This window comes from Leopardus geoffroyi, chromosome A3, assembly GCF_018350155.1.
Source record: "Leopardus geoffroyi isolate Oge1 chromosome A3, O.geoffroyi_Oge1_pat1.0, whole genome shotgun sequence".
Lineage (NCBI taxonomy): Eukaryota > Metazoa > Chordata > Mammalia > Carnivora > Felidae > Leopardus > Leopardus geoffroyi.
The window spans coordinates 70,960,254-70,977,838 of NC_059336.1; the positions used below are offsets into that span (position 1 = coordinate 70,960,254).

The 17,585-nt window shown below is 31.8% G+C and overlaps 1 long non-coding RNA gene across 1 annotated transcript in view; it reads left to right on the forward strand.

The window, feature by feature from the left end:
* The first annotated feature begins 2,133 nt into the window (after nt 1-2,133).
* The window catches only part of LOC123579695, a 163,153-nt gene continuing 147,701 nt past the window's right edge, over nt 2,134-17,585 (forward strand). The window contains exon 1 of the long non-coding RNA XR_006702901.1: nt 2,134-2,193. This is a non-coding gene — a long non-coding RNA (uncharacterized LOC123579695). The remainder of the gene's footprint in view (nt 2,194-17,585) is intronic.

A 17,585-nucleotide genomic window follows, 5' to 3' on the forward strand; every position in this document is an offset into this window, starting at 1 on the left:
TGGGGGGAAAAAAACTGTTATCACAAAGGTGACTGTAAACATTTATTTTTGTATCTGTAACTTATCCCTCCATTTGTAAAGGTCACTCAAGCCACTTCTATGACCATGATCTTTCTCCTTCACTGAGGAAAAGCCAAAAGGAATTGGCTACATTGTCACTTCATAAAGTTGCCCCTTCTTGATCAGTGTTATTAAGGGTATTTATGAATTAGACCTAACTGAGACCATTGAATCATACCATTTGGATACAATAAACACAAGTTAATCTATTTCTGAAATCACCCCTTGCTATTAGTGTGTATACTGAGATTTAGGTTAGGATTTGAATTTTTTCTTTTTTAACTAAAAAGACTACCATTGTTTTTCAAAGAGCCACCCTTTATGTTGCTACTCACAAGAACATACAGAGGTAGTGTGGATGGATACCATTCTACTGGGTTATCCCCAAATTAGAGAAGAGCAGAGGGACAGTTGTTTATGTGACATGCCTAAGATCATGCTGGCAGACCTAGGAAGAAAGCTCAGACATTCTGACTTTGTATTTAATGCACTTTCCAAAAAAAACAGCTCCAGTTACTTTTATCAATGTGCCAGAGTTGAATATCGAATTACGCATTAAAGGTCTCAGGTAGATGGGTAAGTGCTTGTTTCTCATATTTTGAAATTAACCCATCTCTCTGAATTTTATGGAAAAAATATTAATATGAAAGACCAAAAATGTGTATAATGCCTGTGTTTTATTTGCTCTGTGGTTAACTTTGTCCCAATATCTTCAGTGAAGATATTTTTTTCCCACTACTTAGGCATTTTCACAAATAAATTAGTTGACTTATGGACTGCAAGAAAATAGTTTGATGTAGAATAACCAGAACTTATGTCAGACCAAAAAAAAAAAAAAAAAAAAGGAATAGAATGCTTATTGTTTAATTATGATGATAAGTTTTAAGATAATCATTTTCTAAAATAAAGGGCAAGGGATCTGGAAATTATTCAACCTAGGGCTGCTTCTTATCAACTGTGTCTTTGGCTAAGTTATTAAACTTACTTTATATGTTAGTGTACTGCTCTACAAGATGAGGACAAAAGTAATACCTACCTCATAAGCTTGTAGTGGATTGAATGTGCTAATATATGTAAAGCACTTAGAACCATGTCAGGTACATAAATATGCACTCAATAACAGATACTTTTATTATGGTATTACTTAAAAAGCCTAAGGGAATTAAATATAACTATTTTATTTAACTAAGGCTGAGCTGTTCCTTCTCCATATACTTTTTTACTAGTTGTCATATATCTCTTCATCAATATGGCTTTTTTTTTACTCTAGGAAATTATTAAAATAAAAAAATGCCTACAAAAATTATATAGTCCTTTATTTTTATGAAATTTTCTGTGCATAAAAATTTTCCGGGCAAAAAACTACTATTTAATATTAAATGTAAAAGCTTCGAAAGTATAATAAACCCCAAGCTAGAGAGAGTAGGGTGAGTTGCAATAGTATTATTATTCAGTGTGGGACCAAATGTGTTTAAAGAGCAGTTGCAGAGCTGTGAAAGTAGATGATGAATTAATCAGATGTTCAAAGGTTTATGATAAAAATTGTTAATACATTGTGACCTGTAATTCAAAGAAATAGAAAGGAAGTAACATGTTTACTAATGGTTCATAATATCCGATCCTTGATTTATCTTCAGTAGTCCTTTACATTCTCATTTTTTCCCCCTTTCCTTTATATGTAGACATCTTAGCCTCCCTTCCTTTGAGTCTTTCAGTTCTATTCTTCATTTGGCATTTCATTCTCTTATATTTTATCTTATCACCCTTCCTTCTGTATTATTTTTTTATCCATTAATAGACTGAAACATAACCCCATAAATGAACATTATTATTTTTAAAAAACTTTGTTTCTTGTTCATAATTTTCTAATTTAGATACTATTGTGTACATGTACCAGTACAAATGATTCCTTATATTTCTATATAATTTTCCTTTATTTCAAAAAGGCCTATGAGCCTATGTCATATGTATCTCCTCAAAAAGGTAAAATCTAAATTCCCATTTAGGATAAAACTAATCTTTATTTTACTGGTTTTCTCAGCTTTCCTAATTACCATTCTTACTCTCACTTCTAGATTAAAGAACCGCTGTGATGTTCATTTGGCATTTGCTCTTCCCCGGAGAGCCTAGGAGGTAACACTTATAAAGTAAATGATAATTTCCTGTATATCTACTGGTTTTTGATCCTATTCCTTGGGGGTCAGTAAAACACATGGTTAAATTGATTTTCTGAGGCCCCTAAACCTAAAGTCTTTGTTTTTCAAAGAATCCTTTGATGCTGTTGTGGCTTATGAATGCTAAATGGCATTCTTGATCTATGCCAGTATTCATGCCTGGTCAGATTATCATTAACTTTCACCTTTATTGCAAACTTTCACAGAAAGCCACATGGAGGTGATACATCAATTTGAAAATAGTTAATTAGCAGCCTGCTTCTCTTTGCAGTTCTCTCCAGCAAGGTCATACACAGTAACAGATATATTCCCATGGCACTAAGTCACCATAAAATTTAGTATGACAATTCTATTTCACTGTGGGCATTCGTTTTTCCCTTAATCTGCTCAAAATGAAAAATGTGTGTGAGACATCAGATATTCAGTACATTAAGTGAATAGTAAGGTACATGATTTAGATATTGTGGGGAATAAACTAAGAAACACTTTTAGCCCTCCTGCAACTAAAACGCAATATGGAGAAACATTAATATTCTTATGAAAATAGTAAAACGGAGGCACCTGGGTGGCTCAGTTGGTTAAGCGTCTGACTCTTGGTTTTGACTCAGGTCATGATCTCATGGTTTGAGTTCAAGCCCTACTTCTGGCTCTGCTCAGACAGTGCAGAGCCACATTGGGATTCTCTGTCTCTCCCTCTCTCTTTGTTCCTTCCCCGTTTGTACTCTCTCTCAAAATAAATAAATAAACTTTTAAAAAATGCTAAAACATTATATGTAAACATAACATGTGAACACATATACAATATTCTTCCAAAACCAGGTATGGCATGCTATTAAACCTATAAATTATGGTTTTATTTATTTCATTTAATTTTTAAAACATTTTTATTTATTTTTGAGAGATAGAGAAAGACAGAGCACGAGCAGGGCAAGGGCAGAGAGAGAGGGAGACACAGAATCCAAAGCAGGCTCCAGGCTCTAAGCTGTCAGCACAGAGCCTGACGTGGGGCTTGAACTCACAAACTTTGAGATCATGACCTGAGCAGAACTTGGACTCTTAACCCACTGAGCCACCCAGGTGCCCGTAAATTATGGTATTTTAAGCATAAATGTGTATAGTTGGCCAAGAGCATGATCTACTTGGAAAACTCTAGGGAAAACTCTCATGCCTTTAGCAGGTTAGAGTGTATAAAATCCACATAATTCACATAGACAATAACCAGTAATGTTCAATGTAACCACATATACAACTGTTACTGAAAATGATTACAAAATTCATGATGAAGCATATAATGAATTCATTACATTGTTACATAGAATATATTTTACTCTGGTGTTCTTTAATTAAAAACAACATACATGTTTATCAGATTTTGGTTAGTCTTTCATTTTGGCATTTTTGTGTTTTGTTTTGGTGCAAACGGTAGGAGCATGAAATAAATTCATAAACACACCTGTAGAGGAAATTACAAGAACATGACAGTATGATGGGCAAAAATCTGATGGGCACAAATCAGCAATGATATGGGGATTATTGCTAAAATCACTTTTTGTGCTAAGACATTAACTATTTTAACAATAAGTTGCCAATGCCAGGTGGAACAAGTTGGATACAAAAGGAAAATTAAATCTTGTCCTTGTCTTCAATATTCTCAGTGTTTTGTTCAAGTAAATATATACAAGTGGTATTATTTGATGCTCAATAACTTCTAAATTATATAGTAGCTATTAGAGACAAAATTGGATTACAGAAAAGTAGAGACCTGGCTGGGCCTAGGTAGATGGAAAGATTAATGTGATTGGTGAAACTCTCTAAACACTTGTAAGATATAGTTAAGTTTTTCTTAGGCAGAGAAATGGAATGATTTTATATAAGGGAAAAAGAATTATAAGAGCAATAAGGAAGTGAGAATAAATGTAGTATGTCCTGGATGTATTATAAGAAATTCCAGTTTCATCCAAGGGAAGCTTTGATATATAGAAGAAAAAGCATGGAATTTGGAATAAAACAAACACTGTTTGAAATTTTTGTTCTGCTGCTTACCAGCTGTGTAATATGGGCAAGTTTATTGACATCTTTTGGTCTTAATTTTCTCATTGGCAAATTAGAGGAAGTAGTAAGTAATTTAAAAGTTTTTTTGTTTTTTGTTTTTTTTTTTTTTTTTTTTTTGAGAATTGCACGGAGGGCACAAATTGAAAAGGCCAGTACCATGCTTAAAATATAATAGGAATTGTGTGAACATTCCCTAAAGATCCATACTGCAAAGTGTGGACAAAAAAAGGTCAAAAAGGGAGGTCAGATTGTGTTTACTGATTGGAAAAACATAATAAAAGTGTCAGTTGTCTTCAAATTAAAATTCAAGTTTAATGTAATTCCCAGTGAAATTTCCCAGTGAGATTGTTTTTTGCAGATATAGATTATTCTAAAATGTATATGGAAAGGCAAAGAACTAGCTCAAAAAACTACTCAACCAATTTGGAAAAGAAGAATGAAGTAGGAGGAAACATTCTAACCTATTGCAAGACGTGATTATCTTCGTAATCAAGGCTGTGGTATTGATGAAGGGATAAACCCATAAATCAATGAAATAGTATAGAGATTATAGAAATTGAACCACAAAAATATGCCCAAGCAATTTCTTATTTTTGACAAAGGTGGAAAAGTGATTTGATGGAAGAAAGATAGCATTTTTAACAAATGGTACTAGGGCAATTGGCCATTCATAGACAAAAAGTGAACCTTAAGTGTTGTGCCTTATACAAAAGTGCCTCAAATGGATACCAGATTCAGTATAAAATGTAAAAGTATGAAATTTTTAGAAAGATTATTGGAAAAATCTTCAGGATTACACTAGGAAAAAAGTTAGATTTTATACCCAAAGCACAATTTATGAAAGGAAACATGCATAAATTGGACTTTATCAAAATTTAAAATTTTTACTCTCCAAAAACCCTGTGAAGAGGATAAAAAGGCATGCTATAAGCTGGGAAAATGTATTTGCAGACCATATATCCAAAGATTATATCCAAAGGACTTGTGTCTAGTATAGAAAGACCTCTCAAACTCAGCAATAAAAAAATCAAACAATTCAGGAAGAAAATAGGCAAAAGATGTGCACAGATATTTCACAGAAATAGATATACAGGTAAATATAGGGGAAATACACATTAAAATATATTAAACATCATTAGCCATTAAGAAAATTTAAAATCACAAGGAGTTTCCTGCACACAGTATCAGAAAGGCTAAAATAAAAAACATTGGTGACAACATCAACTTCTGGCAAAGATGGAAAGAAATAAATCACTCATAAATTGCTGATGGGAATATAAAAGAGTATAACCACTCTGAAAAAGTTTTTCAGTTTCCTAGAAAACTGAACATGGGATAACATACAATTCAACAATTGCACTAATGGCCATTTATCTTAGAGAAATAAAAAATTACTTTATTCATAATATGCCCAAATGAACAAACAACAAAGTATTTTCTAGATGTGCTATTATTCACATGGCCATATACTTTTAAAATGTTCATAGAAGAGAAGCTTCAAAATAGCAACAGAAATAAGACAAATGATGAGATTATATACTAGCAATGTAAGGATAAGCTCATAGTTTGACAATAAAAAATAAGTGAATGAATGAGAAATGCTAAAAATAAAAAATAAAGTTTGTATTTATAGTGATGGATAATTTGGGAAACAATTTATTGATTTTTATTCTAAGAGTCAACAAATAACACATTGTGCCATGTATCTACTCACCAGAAAAAGCTTTTCAATTCTTGATGAGGAATATATATTGGACAACAGGTGAAATCAGATCAGACATTTACACAGCTAAGCTAAAACACTCAAGTCAAACTTCATATAAAATGGAATTGGCAGAATATATGACATCCTTTCCCTTTCTGTGAAAGGTGCTGCTGACTATATTAGATGAAAATGCTAAAGGAAATAGATAGGAGCCAAGCATTATAGGCATAAGGGTCCAGAACATAAATGCTAGAAACAATATTAGAACCGAGGTTTGTTTTTTGTTTTTGTTTTTTTGATAGAATGTAAGTGAAAAATTATTACCGGGTTATTCTTCAATAGAAGGCAACAAAATCAAATGTATGAAAGGCTTTTCAGTCTTAGAATAAATGTCATTTTAAAGGTTGTGACATTTAATTTTCCTAAGAAAAGAGATAAGATTTTTTTTTTTAATTTTAGTAAATGGAACATTTTTAAAAATAGGTAACAGTGGGTAAATAAAAATGTTTTGCTCTCTGCCTGCAGCTACTATTCCATATTCAAAAGAGTTTAAAATATCTGAGGAACAATGAGAAACATTCTTGGAGCATATGAAAAAAAATACATATAGACACACATACACTCACTATAAACACACAAATAAAATGCTCTGTCATATATTTACTTACCAGAAATACTTTCAATAGTTGAAGAGGACTAGATGTGTTAAGGTCTTTCATTAGTTTAGAGTTTAGACTAAGTTGTTGGTATGATTATCATAAAAGAAGGAGAAACAGATATTATTATATTGAGTAAATAACATCATTACAGTAAGAAATAGAAGTATAAATGCAATGAAATTGGCAAAATATAGTACATTTCAGTAGAAAACTCTATTAATAAAATAGTCTGTGGAATCATTTCTTAAAAAGGAATTTCAGAGATAATTATATTAATATTATATTAGTAACATATTAATATTAATTTTAAGCATTTAATAACATTCCTAAATGTTGTTAAATATCACAAACCCAAATAAGAGATCAAAGATTGTTATAGTGCAATACTCTCTCAAATGTGTTATACTTGTTAAAACTAACAATAGATTACAAATTAGCTTTAGAATTCACTCAAATGCAGGATATATTAATTAAGGTAATAGAATATTATATACCCAGTCTTGAATCCATTACTATCATTTTTGGAAAAATAATAAAGGAAAAATGAATTGATCAAATGCAAATGAGAATTCACATTATGAAGGGCTTTTTAAGGGCAATAAATCCATATTTACAATGTTATGATAACTACAGAGTGCTAATATTTAATAAAGTCCCATATTCCAAAATAAATCTTAATAGAAATATTAAATAGGAAGAGTTTTGCATAGCTTAGGAGAAATTCTGTTCAATACTAAATATGTTGGGTATCTGCCAGAGTCAGCCTTCATGTTTCTTCTTAAATTATATTGTGGAAAGTAAGACCAGATGTATGAAATAAATTGTTTCATTTTTTGTTCATTCCTCAATTTTATGTGAAAAATTAGCAAATACTTGCTGAGCAGGCGTGTGCAACTTTTCGCTAAATGCTACAAATTAAAAATGACTTAAATTTATTTCCAGCCCTCAATTACTTTATGTATAATACAAGGCATGAAGATAAACACCACAAGTGAAATAAAAATTCTAAGAAAAAGCAAGCATCTCTCTGATGAGGCCAGAAGCCACATTTTTTAATTTCTGTTTTCTTGACATATGGTATGAATTATCTATACAATATATGTTTGTTGAATGAACTAATACAAATGTCATCTGTAGATAGACCTTTAATTTCTCAGTCACTGAGGGGAAGTAGCTGTGCACAGTATTTGGAATTTTTCTATAAAGAAGTGTTGTCAATTCTCTTCAACTTGTATATTTATTAATTTGCTTATATAATTATGAACTGGTGTATTTATTTAATGCATTGGATTATAATTGATTAATAATGATTTATTTTGCTGTACAGATTTTCCAGCTTTAACCAGTGGGAATTCTTCCAGCTTGATTTCTGTGTTCTTTTAATATGCTCCCCTTTTTCAGTTTTTAAAGCACTCCTTTCTTTGCTTCAGGCTCATCTTGTGTTTTCCTTTTCCCAGCCATGGAATAAGTCATTTCTTCAATGAGCCCTTGATTCCTTTAATAAGTCAATAATAAGATCCCCACAAAGAAAATTCCCACAGGCAAAATTTTGATCAGATACTTCTCACAAAAATACTCACCAGTTATCAAAGAAATGTAAATTGAAACCACAATTTAATACCACTACATATATATAAGAATAGCTAACATAAAAAGACACAATTTAATACCACTACACATATATAAGAATAGCTAATATAAAAAGACAGACTACGGTTTGTTTAGGATAGGGAACAAGTCCAAATCCAGATACATTGCTTGAAGTCAAACACAAAAAACTACTTATTGCATGATTCTACTTTTATGAGTGAAAAATTGAATACTTTGGAAAACAGTATTGTAGTGTGTTATGAGATATAATATACACTTACCATACTGCTCATAAATTCCATACTTACCCATGAGAAATGAAAACAAATGACTACACAAAAACATTTTTCCCCAGCTTTACTGAGATACAGATGACATAAAATACTATGTTAGTTTAAGGTGCAAAATATGTTAATTGGAAACATTTTCTTTTGGGAAATGATTATCACCATGATATTAACTACCGCCTCCTTCTCATCTCATAAGAGCATGCATATATGCATATATGTGTGTGTGTGTGTGTGTGTGTGTGTGTGTGTGTGTATTTATCTTGTTTCCCATTTGTAGTAATTACTTAACATAGGGCATGGCCATAGTAGGTACTCAGTCAACATTTGTTCAATAGAAAGCTTTAATTAATTTAATAAAAAGTATATTTACTCCTAGACAATCATGTATATTATATATAATATATAAGTTATATGAAAAAATATACAAAGATTAAATATATAAATACATTTATATATAATTATATATTCATATATACTGTATATATACAATTACATAATATATATTACATAGTAACCAGTAAAAATGTTAGAAACATTCTTAAAAATATAATAGCAGTTGCGTATATTATGACATGACATGAATTTCTTTTTCTAAAAGAAAATTTAATTGTCTGTTACAACTTTTATGGATGGACCAATGCCTTTATATTTTATTGGTAGGATCCCTGTAAAATCTCCAATATTCTCTGTGAATTCATTTGGGGAAAATGTAAGTAAAAAGGAAGGGAAGGATGGTAAGAAGGGGAAAAGAAGAGGAAGGAGGAGGAAATGAAGAAAGAAAGCAGAAGGAAAGACATAAAGAAAGGATGCTAGTTAATTAGAATGTGTCAAAAAGTGAACATTGCTAAAATTAGAAAAATAAAAACTGATCATCCTAAATAGAACTTCTGTAATGTTAAGTGAATTTGTTCAACATTTTCCCAAAATAACCAAAAGAAAATTAGTAACTAATACAAAATTTTAAAAAGAATGATTCCATTTTAGGAAAGGGCAAAGAGAAAAAACTGCTAATGCTGCCATAGTGTTGAGACTCCTTGGCAATGAACCAAATTATTTTCTTTTAGGATGTGTGACAGGAAAAGTTACTTATATGCATATAATTCTCCAAAATTCATACAAAATGCCTGAAAATAGCACCTACCTTAGAAAAATGCACTTTTTTTTCCAGACCAATGGATATGTGATTACAGCCACCATTATACAAGCTGTAATCACATTTCCTTTGCAGCTGATGTGAATTATCCTTAAAGGTTGTTGGCAACACATTCATTTGGAATAGGACTATATTCAGATTTTGAAACAGATTTTCTCTTGGGCATTCTGTTTAGTTCTCCATCATTTGTCTTCCATTCTCTCTTGCATATAGATCAGAAGAGACTCCCAAATCTTATTTTTTGCATATATATATATATATAAGAATCCTTGTCTGCAAGTGTCTGGAGACTACCCTGAAACAATTTATTTTTAGAATAACATTTGTTTGCCTTAGAAGTAAAAAATATATATATATATTTGTTTGAATTTTTTTCAGATAATAATTAGAAATAGTGTTACAGGTCTCAGCAAATATTAGCCAGAATAAATTCTATGAAAGATTATTCATCTTCTTAGATTTACAGGGGTATACATTTAGTACTGTGTTGAAGCACTATTACATTTTCCTCACTAATAATTTGAGAATTCATTGAAAATGCTGTTAAATAGTAGTAACCAATGTTCACTTGATAATATTTCATTTTTCAGTATTACCAAAGATGCTGGATTCCACTGAAATTAATTTTTTAAGCAATTAAGGTTTAGCTTTTTAATTATCAAAATTTCTTGGAGAATAAACATGTCTTTTATAAACAAATTAAATTTGTTTAATTTTTTAATGCTCATAAATACTGAATTATATCTAATTTACTGAGAATGTGTTTCTATTCCAGTATTCCAACTAGTTTTAGCCAGTTTTGTTATTTATCTAGTAATGAAGATTTAAAGTCAAAACGACCCTAATGTTTATATAAATATGCTTTATAGACTGCTAGTATTAAAAGTAACTAATATACCCATTAACAATGTTGACACTTCTACCTATCTCTCATAGATTTTTATTCAGTAGACTGGGTTATGACCTTATAATTTATATATTAACAAATAAATCAACATGATTTTTAACTATTAAAATTAGAGAATCACCTAACTATATTTGGTAAGAGGTGATATTAATGGAAATGAATGAATACATTCTCACCATTTCAGAGAATAATTTTGATAAGCAATTTTATGTTGCAAAAGGGCAAATAAAAAGTGTTTTAATTTCCTTAAGAAAATCTCCTTTGCATATTATAGCACATGAATCATTTAAATGAAAAATAGATGCTGCTAATTCCAAATAGGTCTTATCTAGTCATCAAAGCTGGCTTGGCAGAATCTCTACATATAAAATGCTTGATAGCAATTAATCGAATTGAGTGCCTAAGGGATATAAAATGGTATATATTTACAATTTATAATTTATTACAAGACTTAAATTCTTCCAAATAAGTAAGTTCTTGTTAGCGAGGTGGTAAAATATGAAAAAATACCCCCCATATTTTCTCTTTATCTAGAGATTCCAAGACAAAATGTAAGATATAAAATTTGTATCATGTCAATTTTCATATAATGTCTATATGTTCTTCAATTAATATCTAATTGATATATAGGGTTCCTCAGCAAATATCTAAATGTCTTATACTTTTTCTATAGTAGAGACTCAATTTAAAAAGAAATTATATTTAATGCATATAAATAAGTTATTCCTGTGGTATTACTAAAAATAATTGAAAAAGCAATAGAGCAGTTATTTCTGATCAATTGTTAAATACTATTTTTTTTCTTACTTGTTTCCCATAAATAGAAAAAATGGGGCAGGGAACCTCGAAAACCTCAAAATTAGAGCGGATGTATACCAAAATATTTGGTATAAGTATTTTGAAAGCGCTGCATAATATTATTGCATTCACACCCACAAAATACTCATTGCCTGCTGGAAAACTGAATTTGTGTAGGAACATTTTTAAAAATCAGGAAGGAAAGAATGATAGAACAAATTCTTAGGTGAACAATTACTTGCAGATTTCTTGTGATCATATATATTTGCTTCTATGTTTGTGGTAGAGTCAAAGTTCAGTAAGGAAAATAAAAAAACACATTAGGCTTTTCAACAGAAGAGATTTAATATAAGGAATCTGTTATAGTTGATTGTGAAATGTACCTTAGATTTCTATGGTTGAGGCTGTATATATAGCAGGTGAATGGCTGCTGCTGGTTCTTAGGTGGTGATCATGGGTGTAGCCCAAGGACTATTGAGACTTGTTATAGAAAGTTTAACAATGGCAAGAGTCTACGGTCAAGTACAACTGCTGAGTGAAGTATAGTTGCTGCTAGTAGGGCTAATTCCTCTTGCTGGCACTATGCTGCCAAGAAAATGAAGATGCTTCTTCCTTCATGCTTTTCCGTCCCCTTTTTAAAAATTCCCTGTGGCAGAAACTAACAGGAAGTCAGATGGCAAAAGTATTTAGGAAATGTAGTTTGCAGAGTTCCTATCACAACTTCATAGCTCACAGAGGAGAGTAGTGAATTTGAAGGTACAAGACAACAGGTAACAACTGACACACATTGTTCTTTACAAATGTTCAAAAGGACACCATGTATATTCATTTATAGTAACCTTTGCCTAAAAGCCCTGCTATGAAAAAAAAAAAAGGCTATTTTATTTATGATAGTTTCAGATGCCTGAGAGCCATGTAGAGGATTGTGTATTTACTGTAAAGGGACAAGAATATGTCATTATTATGCTACTTGTCACATTTTTTTAGCTGGTTACCTGATGGTCCCCCATTAAAACATAATATTTCTATGGGATATTAATATTTGTGGTGCATAGCATTATGGGATATGGTAAGTGCTCAGGAAATGTTGAATGAAATGAAGACATGGATTGACCCAGAATGTGTGTTACCTGAGATTTGGAGATAATAACATCATATCATTTCGTAATGCTAAAGAAATGGGACTTTCTTGTTTCTTCATGGATTCTGTGTTTGACTGAAATGAGAAGTCTCTCCTAATTAAATATTAAGAGAATTCTAAGGAATCACAGGCAATATTTAATCGGAATAAGAAGACTAGGAATAAAACAATGTGGATTTTTTCCTGCATATTAATGTTCGTTATACAACACTGAAAAACAAATGATTTATTTTAAATTTAGTAGCAGGATTCCTTTAGCTGTATGTATCCACCTATATATGAAACATGATAAATGTTTATTGTGAAGGAAAATTGGTGTTTAGTAACTTTTCTTCAAAGCAGTCAACAGTTTCATTTTTTCCTCCTTTTATTGTCTTCTAAATGACTTTGCAAAGGAAATTTCATGCCTTCTCCCACATATTCCACATTTAAGTAACCTTCACTGCCACAGTTTCCTGTATTTTTTCCTACTGGAAACTGACTCTAAGTGTGAAATCGATGAGTTTGAAATCAAGGACTTATCTTGATCGTTAAGGCTATATGCTCCAACTAGATGTCATAGACACAATTTGGAATTCTTTTTTGCACCAATTTAGACTAAAATTGACATGTATGGAGAAAATAATTATGAAATAAGTTGTTTAATTTTCTCCTGTCTCTCTTGCCCTAGTGCTTTGCCTTTCTGACCATGTGGTAAACCACCATCATTGTTACATGAAGATATAACTATATTGTTTGCAAATACCTTACATATGAGACTAATTCTGATTGTTGCTCTAATAGGACATTTGGAGTGACACTAGAACTCTTTCATTTACTATGTCTGCATAATTGCTCTAGAACTTAGTAGCATACAATAAAGATTTATTAGGTTCATAGATCCCACCTTTCTATGGAGAAAACCTCATATTTAAAGAGAACAAGTAGAATGGAGCATTTATTGGTGTGCTCATCTTTTAAAAATACAGTCTGCCACAAGGACTAATATTATTTTCTACTTTTATGAGCCAGATACTTCACTAGGGCTTAAGATATGTACTACACTGCACAACTGTCTAAGAAAGTTATTAATGACAACTTTTTACAAATTGGGGAAGCTATGATTTAGAAATGTGGGGAAATTTTCTAGTTATCAACGTATTTATAATGTATTTATTAAGGCATGAATTTAGTTTATTAATATTCCTTGAAAAGCCTCTATGTACCATGTGCTACATAAGAAACAGAATAAAACAGAGTCCTAGTCTATAAGGAACTTAAAATCTGGTGGGAAAATTAAATCTGGTGGAAGATTTTTCTTATGAAATGTAATGTATCTACCCCTGAAGAAACAGACAAGGCATTTCAACTGGCTGAATTTAAACAGTTGAACAGAAGTTAGCCAGTTAGAGTAGGGAAAAGACAAATGCAAAAAAGAAAGGAAAAAGTAAATAGTTCTAAAGAGAATGGCCTAAACCAAAAAGACAGAGTGGAAGGAAATATAAAACATATTAATTTTCAGTATTTCTAGAGAATATGCAATGCAAGAATGAACTGAAGGGAGCAGGAAAAGTAAGCAGCATTCAGTTCATCAACAGGCACATGAGTAAATGGACTCCATCTGTAGGTGTCAGGCAGAATTAGAAGATTTTGGTAGGAGTGTGATGAGATCAAATGTGTAGTTGACACAGATCTCTGTCATATCTATATGGATAATAAATGTGCTTAAAGGAGAAGGTAATGGAGGCAGGGGCATAACTGACATGGCAAGAGGAGCATGTGAGGTCAGAGTGTGTGCACTTGAGTTATGTGAGTGTGTGTGTGTGATTGCATGTGTGTGTGTTTATCTGTGTAAGATGGGAATATAAATGATAGTTACATAAAACATATAGGGAATATTGGTGATTCAGGGAGAAAGCAGCAATTGTAGAAACACATTCCTAGCTATTCAGTAGTAAGGAAAATATTGCCGGAGCCTGGAAAAGGTGAGCTCATCAGGAGCATTGAGGGACACCTAATGTAATGTAAGTTCTTCAAATTCTGTTCTGGGGGTTGGAGAGGCCAAGCTTCGGTAGACTGAGTGAATAGGAAATAAGAAGGGAATTTTGTGACACCTGTGTATAGAAGTTTGGATAAAAAACAGTGTTTCAGTTCTGTGGGTCCTAAAGCACATGCCCCAAAATTGTGCTCCCGAGAGGCCAGAAATCTGCTTTATCTGTCCACCAACTCTCCTTCTTCAATGCATGAGCGTTTTCCCAGGGTATGAATTCTCTGGGAGTTTCCAATCTGCCCTACAGAAGAGCAGATCACACTCCAATTACCTAATTGCCTTGAAGCAAGAGGTGTCCTGGAAATTATTTTCTTTCTCTGATTATCAAGACAGCACACATTAATAGACAAGTCAGACAATTTAAAACAGTGGTATAATTTATCTTGTTCCTCTAGGAGTTACATTTAAAGTTAGATTTATGTTCAATTTTGCAGGCAAGGATAATTTAATGGGGATGCAGCCTACTTCCTAATGCCTTGTATTGTGAGGCATATAATGCTTTAGAAAGGAAATGATTGGGATCTTATCTTATCCATATATTTGTAATGTTATATTTCATACAATCTGAGAATTAACACAACACTCTCCCTCAGAGTTTAAATAATCCACCCATTGGGATTCTGAGTTATGCTGCTTGGAATTTATAATTAAAGTTTTGGAGAACTGGTATTTATGTTGTGTTGAATTGTCCTATCAAAATTTCTATTTTACCACATGTTTTCACTAGGCAAGGATATTGGATGTAATCAAACAAAATATCATCTGTTAAAATGGCCCTTTTCCTTTTATTTCTTGATATATATTCTAATAAAAGACTTCCTAAAATTGAGCCATCAGGAATGATAATAATTTGAATGTAATGCATTATTATTTTAATTTTAAGAATATGTTCTGTATTTTAATTAAGCTGCACATTTCATTTATTCTTATTTCCTTATTTAGTACAGTGATGTCTTGTAAAAATATTAAGAATCCTTTCTTGATTTTCCACAGAACACTTTCAATACTAAAGGAATTATCTGCTTATTTGGATATTTGATACAATTTTCTGTGAAATTTATTGGATCTGGAATTTCTTTAAGAACTAAGTTTTTGCCAGAATCGCTGTTTTGTTTTCTCAAGATTATTCATCTACTTGTTTTTTCTCTTTTCTTCAACCCTGTAAACTATAGGGATGCTGTATATCTAGAAAGAATACAAGTGTCATTTATATCACATATTTGGAGAAAAGCAAGGGGAAATTTCATAGAAAGACATGGTGGGGTCAGTGCATTTTTCCAAAAAGATTTAGAAGGAGATTTGTGAGAAAACATAATAAAACCTATTTTTTTCTTTACGTTTTAAGCAAGAATAATCAGGCATATTAGTGAACCAACATAGAAACCAGAAATAGAACAAAATATGTGTAGTTATGTCATTTCCACAAGAAATAGTTTAAAGTTTCCAATCATCCTGCCCCCTTAGCTGCCACAAGCCTTCCATGATATGATATTTCCTGAATATTGACCCCTATATTTAAATGCCAGGTCTGAATTTCTCTCATATGGTTCTGGAACCTTTGTATTGCTCTTTCAGGCAGACAGACCATTATAGATCTTTGATCATTCCATCTGACAGTGTTTGCTTGTTTTAATTGATTTCTGAAAGGGAGGTTGTGCCACTAGCCATTTATGCCAGATTTTAGACAGTTAGAGGGGAGTCTTTCTCCATAACTTACAACCCTTGGCTGGGAACACAGGAATATCTCAGGTAAGCTCAGGAAGTATTGACTGTATAAATGAGAGTAAGGCCAATGGACAGAGAGCAGCTCTCAGAAGCATCCAGATGGATTTGAGTCTGGCAAGGGTTGGAATGCAGGATACTCTGAAACTGGAGTTTAAAAGGTAAATGTTACCTATAATTTACTATTTTTCTGCAAATTTAATTTAAAAATTCCCATGTGCTTTTAGATATCTTCTTTTTTTGTAGAGTTAGAAGTCACCAAAACAAATTTCTACAGGTTGATTTTATATATTTACCTGTTAGGATATATAGTCTAATAGATAGAACCAACCTCAACCATAAATCAGTTGCCTATGAGGGTGGGGCAATATATATGATTACCATCATTGTTCTCAATTTTCCACAAAGCTATAAGAAATTTATGTATTTAGAGTGAATGGAGACAGATTGGAGGTATGTTGTTAAGATGTCCAGAAATTATTCAGGAGAGATGGAAAGAAAGCAATGATGAGGAATAGTTTAAAAAATTGTCAGGCAGAACTAAAAGCTCCCCTGAATTTGGAGAAATGTAATTGGTAGCAGTTCCAGTCTACTTTTTTGTTTGAATGTTTGTTTGTTATTTTTGGTATTGGTTCAGTGAGCTAATGTTGATAGAGAAAAAAATGACAGCAGTTTTGAAGAAGTGGGTTTGCAACATCAGAAAGAACTAAGAATAATTTTTGGTATCCTTGAAAAGAGGAGGTCTTAGGGAAGCTTTCCCCACTGCTGTCATTGCCATCAGTATTATTGTTGTCTTGCTTTGTTTTGTTTCCTGATAAACAAGAATTATATTGTTCAGTATTTCACATCACATGGTGCTTTTAACTGGTTAAAAGGCACAATTGAACTAGTCCCTCTTATCTATATGGTTATCTGGTTCTGTAAGTTTTAGTTACCTAAGGTCACAGTGGTAGAAAGCCCCGGATCCAGGAATAGAACTCCATAGCTTTTGACTACCACACAAGGACATCTGTCCACTTATCCAAGAGTCCTGAGAGTCCCTGAGAGGTCACCCAGAGACCTGTCCAAGCATTTCCAAAAAAACAAATGAAGTAGTTTCATAAATTAGGAATTCTAATATGTCTGTGAGTTATAATGAATAAGCTGATATAATAGTTTTTCATTATTATTTTTAATATATATTGTTATTATACGTTATGTACATGAAAATGCAAGCATATTTTGTTCACATAAAGAGATTCATAAACAGACATTTTTCTCACTTAATAATATGTGACATTCTTTCTATATTAGCCTATATTGATT